The sequence below is a fragment of the Anomaloglossus baeobatrachus genome, chromosome 1 (genome assembly GCF_048569485.1).
Source record: "Anomaloglossus baeobatrachus isolate aAnoBae1 chromosome 1, aAnoBae1.hap1, whole genome shotgun sequence".
In the NCBI taxonomy this organism is placed as follows: domain Eukaryota; kingdom Metazoa; phylum Chordata; class Amphibia; order Anura; family Aromobatidae; genus Anomaloglossus; species Anomaloglossus baeobatrachus.
The window spans coordinates 588215405-588229679 of record NC_134353.1 but is presented as its reverse complement, the minus strand read 5'-3'; the positions used below and the strand labels follow the sequence as shown (position 1 = coordinate 588229679).

At 44.1% G+C, this 14275-nt stretch overlaps 1 protein-coding gene across 1 annotated transcript in view; it reads right to left on the bottom strand.

Moving 5' to 3' along the window:
- Positions 1 to 14275, bottom strand: part of C1H9orf85 (chromosome 1 C9orf85 homolog) — a 58116-nt gene that overhangs the window by 38343 nt on the left and 5498 nt on the right.

The window sequence follows — 14275 nt, the reverse complement described above, 5'->3', positions numbered from 1 at the left end:
AAACGTGACTCTCCTGTAAAGGGCCCCATGAGCAGAAGCCAGAAGGGGCGAGGCCACTGACAGCCTTGGCCCCTCCCCTTTCATTCCTCTGCTCACTGGGCCCCAGGGTTTGGGGCCGCCATCAGGGCAATGAGGGGGCCCGGGTCGCTCATAGAGAGCTGCCCTCTCTCTTCCTGCACTGATCTATGTGATCGGTGCAGGCGCAGGACAGGAAATGTACTGACCAGAACGGAGGCTGAGAGGGTGAAGGACCTTGCCTGATCACATGACCGGTGAAGTGGCAGGTCCTGTAGCTGCTGCAGCTCCCAGTGTCTGCTCCTGTGCTCTGCACCGATCAGGACGGGCAAGATGAGGTAATGTATCTTGCCTGTTGTAGAGCTGTGTGTATATGTGCATGTAGTATGTCTGTCTGCCTCCCTAGCTGGCTGTCTCTCTGTGTCTCTTTCCCGGTCTTTGTTTGCCTGTCTTTGTCTGACTGTCTGTCTTTCCCTGGCTGGCTGGCTGTTTCTTTCCCCGTCTCTGTCTCTCCACCAATATCATATTACCTCATACAAGCTTCTTATACTAACAATGTCCTTCGTTGCCTATAGCAATTAATCATAGCTCTTATAAATGACCTGTGGCTCCCAGCTCTAATGACTTTAATGTAAGGAGGTTTTTTTGGTGAATAACTGTTAAGCGCAGGGTTAAATTTTCCCCTCAAACCATAGTCTATGACGCTCCATGAGTCACCTGAGGTGTCTGTGCAAAATATCATAATTGTAAATGTGATGGTGCGGATTCCTTCAGCGGACACACACACACACAGCTTTATATATTAGATATACGCATATGGCTGACAATTCTGGGGCTCGTCATTTTGATGACACGAAAAACGGTGCATGGAGCTTTTTTCGGGATGTCAAGATGCTGACTAGCGGTTAATGTTTGGTGAGGAATGTTTGCACAATTGGAGATTTGCCAAGAGTGATGGTGGGATTGTGGAAGGTTCGAGGGAGGATTTCAGCTCACCTGATAAATGCATCACCTGGGTCCTTTCTCTGGAGGATGGTGCAGGGAGGTCAGCTCCGTGTTCAAAGAGGCAAAGTTCGGCAATAGAAGAAAGTTGTTTCCAGCATCACATCCAAGAAATAAGGTTCAGCACAGTAAAGGAGACGTCCGGCACCACCAAATCACATATAAAACGCCACAATACATGGAAATAGCCCGACCATTTAAAAGATATTCCAATCGCTCACTATAAGGTCACATAAGGGTGGTGCTCAACAAAGGAGATTAGAAATAAGGTTAAAAATCAATTATTATCCATAACTTGTGCAATTCTAGCAGGATATGTCTAAGACTAAGAACCTCTTTTAGGTTTGGAATGTGTAAGCCATTGTTTTATACTTCGTGGACGTTCATCCAACCTAGTGTTGGTTTTAACGTTATGGAATAAAATTGGTTTTTAACTTTATTTCTTGGACGTGATGCTTGAAACAACTTTTTTCTATTGCCGAAAGTTAGAGGACTAGAGGTGGAGCTGTAGTGGAGGCGGAGTCTGAATGAGGACCTGAAATTCCTGATGGCAGCCCTTGGCAGGACATACTAGCAACATAAAGGGTGCGGCGCGGCTGAGGGAGTCCCACCCACCTGTCTGTCGAAGAGGAGCGTCCTCTGTAATGGTGACAGCAGACGGCGTTTTTGCAGGTTACACTAGAGTCCAGTAGCCTGAAGAATGGAGACGGATCGGTGACCTGTTCTGTGGACGTGCCTGGAAGACCTGTTCACACTATGAAGGCACACTATGTGAAAGGGGGGGGGAGGAATTGTAATTTTCTATACAGTGGGGACGAGGGTGTCTTCTATCAAACTGTTCTGGGGAATCTGATCTATGTAGTTTCAATCCACCATTCCCAATCCATACACTGTGTATGTACAGATTGGGAATGGAGGATTGATACTCCATGGGTGAAACGCTCCAGCACTCTGTGCCCTACTGGCCCTCCCTCCATCTTGGATATTTCCAATGTCTGCCTCCACATACTGTGTGTGCCCCTCCATCAGGATATTCTGCATGCATCATGATGCATGTAGTGGATATAATGGAGGGGCACATACAGTGTGTAGGCCGGGGACATCAGCCCCATGTAGTTACAATCCACACCAATCACATACCTCATATACTGTATATTTTCACTACTACAAGTAGGCCGTGTGCACACATTGAGTATTTAGTGAATTTTTTACAAATACAGAGGCAAAAAAAAGTCACCAAATGCTGAACGTGCACACATGGCCTTACAAATAAGGAGGGAAAAAAACTCAACAAATACTCAATGTGTGCACATGGCCCAAGGCCTCGTGTACACGTTCAGTATTAGAGTTTTTGTTACCTTAGTATTTGTTAAGCTATGTTCACATAGGGCAGTTTTGCAGGTTTTTTTTTCATTGGTTTAAAGTAAATACATGCTAATAATAAGCTGCAGCTTTTGCTCAGATTTTACTGCAGAAAAAAAAAAAAAAACACCCTGTGTGAACATAGGCAAAGGTCATGTGCACATATTGAGTATTAGTGAGTTTTTACCTCAGTATCTGTAAGGCCACATGCACACGCTGAGATTTTGAGTATTTTACTTCAGTATTTGTTAAACTATGTTCACACATGGTGTTTTTGCTCAGTTTTTCATTTTTTTTTTTTTTGGGGAATAGTCTTGTTTCCAGATTAAAGTTGGACTGTTCAATACTCTGCCTTAGTAGGTTTTGTTTTTTTTTTTTTTTTAAACTGAAGGGTATATTTATTAATTAGTGGATGTTTTTTACGTTATAGTTTCGGCAACTATTTTTCAGAAATTATCTGTTTCAGGCGTTTGACACATGACCCCTAACTGAATAGAATAACTGAAGTGAGCACTGATATATATATATATATATATATATATATATATATATATATATATATATATATAAGTGCAAGCCAAAAAATACATACTATATAAGAATGAGGCTGCACATCAAACTTAGATAATGGTATAATGCCTCAAGCATACGGAAAAATATTGGAATATACAATGAAAAATGCTACTTGCCAATTTGAACATGTGAATAATGAATTGCATACCTGCCATGAATATTAGGAAAAAGGAGATATTTAGCAATCGCATTGATCAATGTAACTGAGCCCCAAGACCTCGTCAAGGTATATCTCTATATTGGGGTCCCTAGCTCTGTGACCCTAACTGTGTGTCATCTCATTGCAATTAAAAAGTGCTATGGGTGGAGAGGGGTAACTAAGGACTTTCTTATATAGGAGATGGAAAAAACATGGCCGAAAGGTAATTATATGTAATTTTTTTTCTGAATGTGAACACAGCTCCGCCCCTTTCGGCCATGTTTTTTCCATCTCCTATATAAGAAAGTAATAAGTTACCCCTTTCCACCCATAGCAGTTTTTAATTGCAATGAGATGACACACAGTTAGGGTCACAGAGCTAGGGACCCCAATATAGAGATATACCTTGACGAGGTCTTGGGGCTCAGTTACATTGATCAATGCGATTGCTAAATATCTCCTTTTTCCTAATATTCATGGCAGGTATGCAATTCATTATTCACATGTTCAAATTAGCAAGTAGCATTTTTCATTGTATATTCCAATATTTTTCCATATGCTTGAGGCATTATGACACATGACCCCTCACATGACCTGTCACATGACCAGTGTTCAGGGATGGGGTGGGGCCCACAGCTCTTGAAGAGCCTGGGGCCCTGGTTACCCTTTAGGCTACTTTCACACATCCGGCTTGAGCTCTGCGGCTCAATCCGGCTGTGCAAGCTATGCAACGGATGCGGTGAACACACCGCATCCTTTGCATAAGTTTTTCCTTTACGGCCAGTCCGGTTTTTGCCGCTTGCGTCATGCTACTGAGCATGTGCAGTGGCAAAAACAGCATGCGGCGGCCGGATGCGGTTATTGCCGCATCGCGCCGCATCCGGCCGCCATAGGCATGCATTGAAAAATGCGCCGCATCGGCCGAATGCGGGTTTTTTTGCCGCACGAAAAAACGTGCCAGGCAACGTTCCATCCGGCCGCCGCATCGGCTAAATCTGCTGCATGTGGCAAAAATCGGACGGAACGCAAGGCCATGCGGCACAATGCGGCACTAATTAAACTCTATGCAGAAAAAACGCAACCGGCAGCAAAAAAAAAAAAAAACTGTTGCGATTTTCCTGCAAAGTGCCGGAGTGCGCCGCATTGCAGAAACCGGAGGTGTGAAAGCAGCCTAATCCGCCCCTGACTGTGACTGGGCCATTCACACACATGACTATGCTTTGATCTAAACCATCCATTGTAGCCCTGGCAGTATGTTTAGAGTCGTTGTACGGCTGGAAGTTTAACCTACGCCCCAGTCTTAAGTATTTTGCAGCCTCTAACAGGTTTTCCTCCAATATTGCCCTGCATTTAGCTCCATCTACCTTCCCATGAGCTCAGACCAGCATCCCTGTCCCTGATGAAGAAAAGCATCTATACAGCATGATGTCTGGCGTTTTTAGCATGACGTGCAGTGTTTGTTTTCCCACCACACATATGAGCGTTTCGCATAAAGTCCAAAAAGATCTACATTGGTCTCATCTGACCAAAACACCTTCTTCCATATGCTGTGTCCCATATATGGCTCTTTACAAACTGCAAACAGGACTTCTTCTGGTTAGCTTTCAAAAATGGCTTTCTTCTTGCCACTCTTACTTAAAGGCCAGATAAGTGGACTATACGACAAATAGTTGCCCTGTGGGTAGATACTCCCACCTGAGCTGTGGATCTCTGCAGCTCCACCAGCGTGACCATGGGCCTCTCAGAGAAGCCGCAAATTAGTGCTCTACTTGCTTGGAATGTTAGTTTAGGTGGATGGACATGTCTTGGTAGATTTGCCATACGACTTACATTTTTGGATGATGGATTGAATAGTGCTCTGTGAGATATTCAGATATTGGACTAATCTAACCTTACTTTACTCTTCTCCTCAACTTTATTACTGTCTGGGGTGTTCCTTGGTTTTCATGATGCTATTTGATCCCAAATGTTCTCAACAAACCTGTGGCCTTCATGGAACAGCTGCAGAAATACTGATAATAAATTACACATAGGTGTACTAAATTAATGGAATAGATGACTTATGGAGGCAATTTGTCACTCAAAACTTTATTTAGGGATACCAGATTACAGGAGGTCGACTCAAAAGGGGCTAAATACAAATGCACTCCACGATTTTCAGATTTATATTTTTAAAATAGTTAGAAAACCATGTATCATTTCCTTTATAGTCAACAAATACTTGCTACTTTGTGTTGGGATGTCACATAAATTCTTACTACAATGCATTTAAGGCTGCTTTCACACTACGTTTTTTTAACATGCGTCATGAACGTTTTTTTAACGCAAAAACGGATCCAGTGCAAATGCGTTTTCATGTCAATGCATTTGCAATGGACTCGCGTCAACATGCATTCACATGCGTTTGCGTGCGTTATATTGAGGATCCAGCGCGTTGCAGTTTTTTAACATTTTTCAAAAAACGCTACTTGTAGCATTTTTGAGCTGCGTCCAAATACTGCAAATTGCTGGATCCTGACTATACTGCACACAAACGCATGTGAACGCTGGCATGCTGATAGACAGGATCCTGCTTGCTTTACTGAGCATGCCCAGAAACCAGCCTTGCGTGATCAGTCCCTCTCTCCCCCTCCCTCTCTACCTCTCTCACCCTCTCCCCCGCCTGAGAGCTGCGGACACTCGTAACCAAGATAAATATCGGGTAACCAAGCAAAGCACTTCTCTTAGTTACACGATGTTTACGTTGGTTACGTGTGCAGGGAGCAGGCAGCCCGACTCCTAGCACCTGTGGATGCTCGTAACCAAAATAAATATCGGGTATCCAAGCAAGTTACCCGATGTTTACCTTGGTTACGAGCCTCTGCAGCTGTCAGAAGCCGGCTCCCAGTCTCACGTTCAGTTCCACTGACTCCCGATCACATGACTCCAATGCTCGCCCATAAACTTAAAGTGACAGGATCCTGCAAAATAACACATGAGTTTGCATGCGTTTTTTTGCTGTAAAAGCAGGATCTGCTTTTACAGCAAAAAAAACGTTCATGACGCATGTTAAAAAAACCATAGTGTGAAAGCAGCCTAAGTTTGTGGGTTTAACGTGAAAAAAAGTGGAAAAGATCAAGGGGTATGAATATTTTTAAAAAAGGTACTATATGTATTATACAGAAAAATTATATAAATCATGTATACACACACACACAAACAAATGCAGAAGCACAATGACAGCACTCAAATATATGTAAGCGATAAATACATGAAACATACCCACCCATATACATACACAATAATATAATTCATATTTTTTTAAAAAATATGCATTTTAAACACATACTGTACATACACTCATCAACATTGAAATATTGCAACACGAAAAAGGAAAGTCATAAAATAATGAAAATCACAGGATGACATATTCATGATCTGCACAGAACGAAGAAATGGAAAGACAAAGGGCCTAATTCAAATGTTCGCCAGTTTTTTTGAATACCTCTTAATTAGTGAGCTGTCTTATGGAATAGTTAGTTTACCGATTTGTACGTCAATGGCTTTTCCATATTACTTACACAGATTAAATAATTTATTTTTTTTTTTTTTTTAAAAAGTCACAATATTTGGCAAAACTCTAATAGAGTTCCCCCCAGAATGATTGTTTGCATGCCTGGTATTTTGGCACATTTTTTGTGACATTATTGACATTATTGATTTTTCCAGCTAAGGCGTAACTTACAGAAAGAAAAAAAAAAAAAAAAAATGTTGTGCTTTGTGCAAAATTCAAGAATTGGGCGCCAACTTGAACAAAACATCAGCGAGATCCACACGTCGAAAAAGAAAATGCAAATGGTGAATCAGGCCGACTGTTTTCAAAACATCTCGAACACTCTGAAATACACTCACTTACATGCCTTAGCATGCCATCAATGAGGTTATTAACAGTTGTCCGAGTGATGTTCTGCCATAGTGGATGCACTTGAGCACACAAATCATCAAGATCCACTGCTGGCAGCTCCTTATGCAATTACCAAATAATGATGTCCCAGATGTGCTCGAGGTCCGATAAATCCAGGAATGCTGCAGGCCATGGTAAGCGTAGCATGAGCAACATGTGGATTCATGTAGTAGTGTTGAAAGCCAGCTCCTGGGACACTTTGGAGAAATGGTTGTGCCACTGGTTCTACCCCTAAGTCAATGTAATGCGGTGCTGTTAGTCCTGCTCTGCAGTATGCTAGCCTTTAGAGTGGTGGCATGAGGCCAACGGAACACCGGTAGCTGGACATCAGACTCCTAGCCCAATGTTGAGTAAATGCCTTCTGATATTTTGTATACACCTTGTTCGATGCCTTAATCTGAGCATGTGACAACTAATTTCACCTGCTTTACAGCATGGATGATTATGCCATGTTTCTAATCTGACAGTGTCTATGCAGAGGTATGTCTTTGTCCACCTTTCTTTTATTCTGTTTCATCATTGTTATCCAAACCACTAGGACACTCAACAATGAACAGTGCGGACCTTTTTAGGTACACACAATACAGTGTGCAAAATTATTAGGCAAATGAGTATTTTGATCACATGATACTTTTTATACATGTTGTCCTACTCCAAGCTGAATAGGCTTGAGAGCCAACTACCAATTAAGTAAATCAGGTGATGTGCATCTCTGTAATGAGGAGGGGTGTGGTGTGATGACATCAACACCCTATATAAGCTGTGCTTAATTATTAGGCAACTTCATTTCCTTTGGAAAAATGGGTCAGAAGAGAGATTTCACAGGCTCTAAAAAGTCCAAAATTGTGAGATGTCTTGCAGAGGGATGCAACAATCTTGAAACTGCCAAACTTTTGAAGCGTGATCAGCGAACAATCAAGCGTTTCATGGCAAATAGCCAACAGGGTCGCAAGAAGTGTGTTGGGCACAAAAGGCGCAAAATAACTGCCCATGAATTGAGGAAAATCAAGCGTGAAGTTGCCAAGATGCCATTTGCCACCAGTTTGGCCATATTTTAGAGCTGCAACGTTACTGGAGTATCAAAAAGCACAAGGTGTGCCATACTCAGGGACATGACCGAGGTAAAGAAGGCTGAAAAACGACCACCTTTGAACAAGAAACATAGGATAAAACGTCAAGACTGGGCCAGGAAATATCTTAAGACTGATTTTTCAAAGGTTTCATGGACTGATGAAATGATAGTGACTCTTGATCAGCCAGATGGATGGGCCAGAGGCTGGATCAATAAAGGGCAGAGAGATCCACTCCGACTCAGACGCCAGCAAGGTGGAGGTGGGGTACTGGTATGGGCTGGTATCATCAAAGATGAACTTGTGGGACCTTTTCGGGTTGAGGATGGAGTGAAGCTCAACTCCCAGACCTACTGCCAGTTTCTGAGAGACAACGTCTTCAAGCAGTGGTACAGGAAGAAGTCGGTATCGTTCAAGAAAAACATTATTTTCATGCAGGACAATGCTCCATCACATGCATCCAACTACTCTACAGCATGGCTGGCCAGTAAAGTTCTAAAAGATGAAAATATAATGACATGGCCCCCTTGTTCACCTGATCTGAACCCCATAGAGAACCTGTGGTCCCTAATAAAATGTAAGATCTACAGGGAGGGAAAACAGTACACCTCTTGGAACAGTGTCTGGGAGGCTGTGGTGGCTGCTGCACGCAATGTTGATCGTGAACAGATCAAGCAACTGACAGAATCTATGGATGGTAGACTGTTGAGTGTCATCATAAAGAAAGGTGGCTATATTGGTCACTAATTTTTTTGGATTTTGTTTTTGCATGTCAGAAATGTTTATTTCTAAATTTTGTGCAGTTATATTGGTTTTGAATTTTAATTGAGATTTTTTTGGAAACTAAAAAATCCCCAATAAACCAGCGCTGATAAGAGGTTTTTTAGTTGTTAATATTTTATACTTTTTATTGCTATCCTTGTTTTTAGACACAGATTTATTCAAAACAATTCACACAATAGAGGAAAAGAAAAGTACACCACATATGGTAGAAATAAAAATAAATTAAAAAATAATATAAATAATTATTAGTGCAGCAAACAGACACCAGGTGTCTGGTTGCAGTACCCCGGCCGGTAGTATAGCAATTATTAAACCTAGTATAGTGTATTAAGTGATGTTTCAAGGCATATGATATTTAATGCCAATTGAAAATATCACTGCAACATGATTTTTCAGATACCTGGAGAATTTTTTTCCTTCAATCCATAAGCACAAAGGTTTTTAATAGAGGCTGAATATATTATAAGCAGCAATTTCAGCGTTCCAAGTGCCTTTAAATGAAATTGAAGAAACTGCACATCAAGATCGTAGTGAGGATGAGGTAGAGCCCCAGCTCATCAAGTGTTCCAATAGGGTTTACCTGCAGTCAAGTTCAGGCATCAAGCTTCCACATGCTGGGTGACTGCACGATACTTTCTCCTCCTAGAGATATAAAGTCATTTCCATGCAGGAGTTTCCTATTTGCGCTCCTACAGTCAAGTTCAGACATCAACCTCCATAAGCTGGGTAACTGTGCGGAACTTTCTCCTCCTGGAGATAGAGTAGTTTCCGTGATAGGGACTCCTATTTGCGCTCCTATTTTAAACGGAGCAGAGCCACACAGCACTATTCTGTGCTAGTTCACAGGATGGTAATTGAATCAGGCACGCAGCTTCTCCTGCTCCTTTAGTGACAGCCCGGGCGTTCGCCACATACAGGGCTGGATATTCGCTTCCTCAAGCTTGAGGAAGGGGACCGGTAATGCCCCCGAAACGCGCGTCGGATTGGACATTTGCTCAGCTCACCCTGCGAGGTGCCGATAATCTAGCAGCCTCTCTCCCCCTTGCAAATAAAAAGACAACGTGCGCATTTAGACCTACGTGGCAAATAAAAAAAAAAAAAAAAAAACAAAAGTTGCTTTCCATCTGACTTTCTTGTCTCTCACTGCCGCATGCCACAGATTGGAGCTAGGTGCTTGAAAATTTGATCATCTGCAGATCTTAGTGACACAAGCAAATTATTTTATTGATCTGAATAACCATAAGGATTGTCGTTGTCGTTCTTGGTATTGCAATTTCAATGTTGACGAGGGTATATAGGATTTACCGTATTTTTCGGATTATAAAAGATGCACTTTTCCTCCCAAAAATTTGGGAGGAAAATGGGGCGTGCGTCTTAACATCCGAATATAGCTTATCGCGGGGGGCTGTCTGTGCAGCTCTGTGTGCGGGCGGCCAAGTGCGTGTCGCTGCGTGCGGGCTGCTGGGTGCCTGTCGGTGCTGGCGGCTGGCTGCCTATCTGTGCGGGTGGGCGGCCTGCTGGCTGCCACCCTGTGTGAGCGGTTGGCTGTGCAGACTGCGGTGGCTGTGCGGCGTGTTTCAGTCTGTCCGCGGTCCCGGTTTCAAATGATAGTGCCGAGAGTCAGCGCACGCGCAGATGGAGCTCTTGGATAAGAGCTCCATCTGCGGACACGCCGCTCCGGGTACCATCATTTGAACCGGGACTGCTGACAGACTGGGACACTCACCGCACTGGTCTGCTCCACCACTGACCTGCCGCTGCTGCTGTCACTGAAACCACTGACCCCATGCCGCCACCACGGACCTGCCGCCGCTGCTAGCACAGCCTCTACCTCCTGTGACCCCACTCCACCAGCGCTGCCACCCCCTCTGGTAAGACAACACCAGAGTATAAGACGGAAACCATTTTTATTTTTTTTTTTATCTTTAAATTTGGGGTGGGTCTTATAATCTGGTGCGTCTTATAAAACGAAAAATACGGTATATATTCAATACTCACATATAAAACTTGGCGCACTCGGTATGCTGCTGCATATGCACACACATCAATAATCAGTGGTTGAGGGACAGGAGCCCATGAACCGCCCTCCTGCCTGCTGGAATATCTGGCACCTCTTCTAATAAGGCTGCTTTCACACATCCGGTTTTTGCAGTGCGGCTCAATCCGGCTCAAAAACCTATGCAACAGATGCGGCGAAAAAAACATATCCGTTGCATAAGTTTTTCCATGTGGCCCGTCCGTTTTTTGACAGATGCGGCTTGATACTGAGCATGTGCAGTGCAAAAAAACGCAACCGGCGGCAAAAAAAACCCCGTTTTTTTCTGCAAAGCACCGTATTGTGTCACTCAGCAAAAACCGGATGTGTGAAAGCAGCTTAAGTAGGCCCAGTACAATGCCATGTATTCATCATGGCACAACGACACTGGGCCCACAAATCAAAAGATGCGCTGTGGATTGTGGCAGATCGGATTGGAGGGAATTCAGAGATGGATAGATTAAAATAAATGACAATATAGCCGTCAATCACTTACGCTGCTTTGAAGCTACCCAACGTACACATCTAAGGGGTGCTTCACACATAGCGAGATCGCTACCGAAATCGATGCTACGGCACGGTTTTGGTGACGCAACAGTGACCTCATTAGCGATCTCGCTGTGTGTGACACTGAGCAGTGATCTTGGCCCTGCTGCGAGATCGCTGCTCGTTACACACAGCCCTGGTTCGTTTTCTTCAAAGGCGCTCTCCCGCTGTGACACACAGATCGCTGTGTGTGACAGCGAGAGAGCGACGAAATGAAGCGAGCAGGGAGCAGGAGCCGGCATCTGACAGCTGCGGTAAGCTGTAACCAGGGTAAACATCGGGTAACCAAGGTGGTTACCCGATATTTACCTTAGTTACCAGCCTCCGCAGCTCTCACGCTGCCTGTGCTGCCGGCTCCGGCTCTCTGCACATGTAGCTGCAGTACACATCGGGTTAATTAACCCGATGTGTACTGTAGCTAGGAGAGCAAGGAGCCAACGCTAAGCAGTGTGCGCGGCTCCCTGCTCTCGCGGTTATGATCGCTGCTTCGGCTGCTGTGTTTGACAGCTAAGCAGCGATCATAACAGCGACTTACAAGGTCGCTGTTACGTCACAGAAAATGGTGACGTAACAGCGACTTCGTTGTTGCTGTCGCTTAGTGTGAACCAGCCCTAAGGCTTAGGAAGTTGTATAATTTACAGGATGCCTTTGAAGTCTTGTCCAGTGTAGAATTTTTTAGAGGATGACATGCAGTGTCAAATAGATCACTATGGACATGATCAAGAAAGGTCTTGTATCAACAGTTCTACACATACTTGCTCATGTACAGTTACATACGGATTCAAACGCCAAGATAAATCCGCCACAAAAAATGTATTTAGAAGGGAAGCTGTCAGTCGTGTGCAAGCAGGGTTAGTGTAGAACAGGGCAGCGTATCATACTATGAAGGATATCTTGCACGGTGCCATCTACTGTGCAGTAGCAATTAAATTCAGCTTTTAGTGATATATTACTATATGAATTAGGCTTGTAAGTGCACTGATGGGCGTATCAGAGCACGAAGCCAACGCTGCCCCTGCTTCTTGATTGTAATGGAGACGGGTGATCTTCCATATATCATCAACTTTTACTCTCTCCACTGACAATCAAGTAGTGTGTCCGGCACTGAAGACTGCAAGTGCACCGATACGCCTACCCATGCACATAATAATCTATATTTATATAGCGCCAACATATTCCGCAGCGCTTTACAATTCAGAGGTGCATATACAAACTGTCATAAATAACGGTTATAGAAATGGTTAAGCCCTGGTCAGTACCCCCCGTTGTGGATCCGCCAGTATCCAGACTGGCTAAACACACGGTCATGTCGGTTTCAGACAACGCGTCTTTCAAGGAGTCACCCGACCGCGCAGTTGATGCTAAATCTATTTTCCAGGCTTCGGGCTCCTCTCTTCGCCCCCTGTTTGCCTTAACATGGGTGGCGAGAGCTATGGGGGTGTGGAGCAAGAACCTACGCAGGATGCTTCACTCTTGTAATATTCCCCCGGCGGCTTTTGAGATCCTTGATTTGTTCTCTCTAGCCTCTAATTATTTTCTTCACGGCTCCCTAGATGCAGCTAGTTTGTCAGCCCTATCGGCGGCCAATGCTGTCTTTGCCCACAGAGTCCTTTGGCTAAAAATATGGAATACGGACAGTGCCTCCAAGAAATCCCTGTCCACACTCCCCTTCCATTGCCTGCGTCTGTTTGGAGAGTCCCTGGACAAACTCATATCTGAGACGACGGGTGGTAAAAGTACCATTCTACCTCAAAAGTGCCTGTATCCAGGAATTTTAAAAAATCTCCTTGGCGCAGGCAGTCCTTTCGGCCTGCCCCCCAAAAACCATCAGCCCAAGGATCGTCCCAACACTCAGATCGAGGATCCGGACCCTCAAGGGGCTCTTCCTGGCGTTCCCACTCCAAGCAACCTAAACCCAAAAGGACCTCGCTCTGTACAGGCCCCCTCAGCATGACGCCAGGTATCCCTCAGATCCGACTCCTGTTGGAGGGCGGCTTCTGCTTTTTCGGGATATCTGGCTAGACCACACTCACAATGCTTGGGTTCGAGAAATCGTCACCTCAGGTTACAAGATCGATTTCCATTCCCTGCCAGCAGGTTTCTGCGTTCTCGTCTTCCAAAGTCCAAAACGCAAAGCCAGGCCTTATTTCAGGCCATAGCCTCTTTACAGAAAGCAAATGTTATCATTCCAGTGCCCCTGGAACAGCGCGGCAAAGGTTTCTATTCAAACCTTTTTGTCATTCCCAAAACGAACACTACACAGATCACCGATTTTCGACACTTTTGCGATAGTTTACCGTCGCACCTAGGATTTACACGTTGCGATGTTGCTACCGCCACCGGATGTGCGTCACTAACGATGTGACCCCGACGATATTTCGGAAGCGATGTCGCAACGTGTAAAGCCCCCCTAAGAGTTTGATAATCATCTCCTTTGTTTCAATTGACATTTCTCATGTTGGAGCCATGATTCATGTCAGTCCACTTGGTGCAGCAGCTCTCCAAGGTGTGATCACTCCTTTTTAGATGCAGACTAACGAGCAGATCTTATTTGATGCAGGTGTTAGTTTTGGAATGAAAATTTACAGGGCGATTCCATATTTTCCTCATAATTGAGTGATTCCATAATTTTTCCCTCTGGTTGGTCTTGAAAAGTAACAGTTACTGGCTAGCACATTGTTTTCATTATTTTTTTGTACTGTTTCTTAAAGCCAGAAAGTTGCCATTTGAAATGACTTTAGGCTGGGTTCACGAGGTCGCTGTTACGTCACCATTTTCTGTGACGTAACAGCGACCTTGTAAGTCGC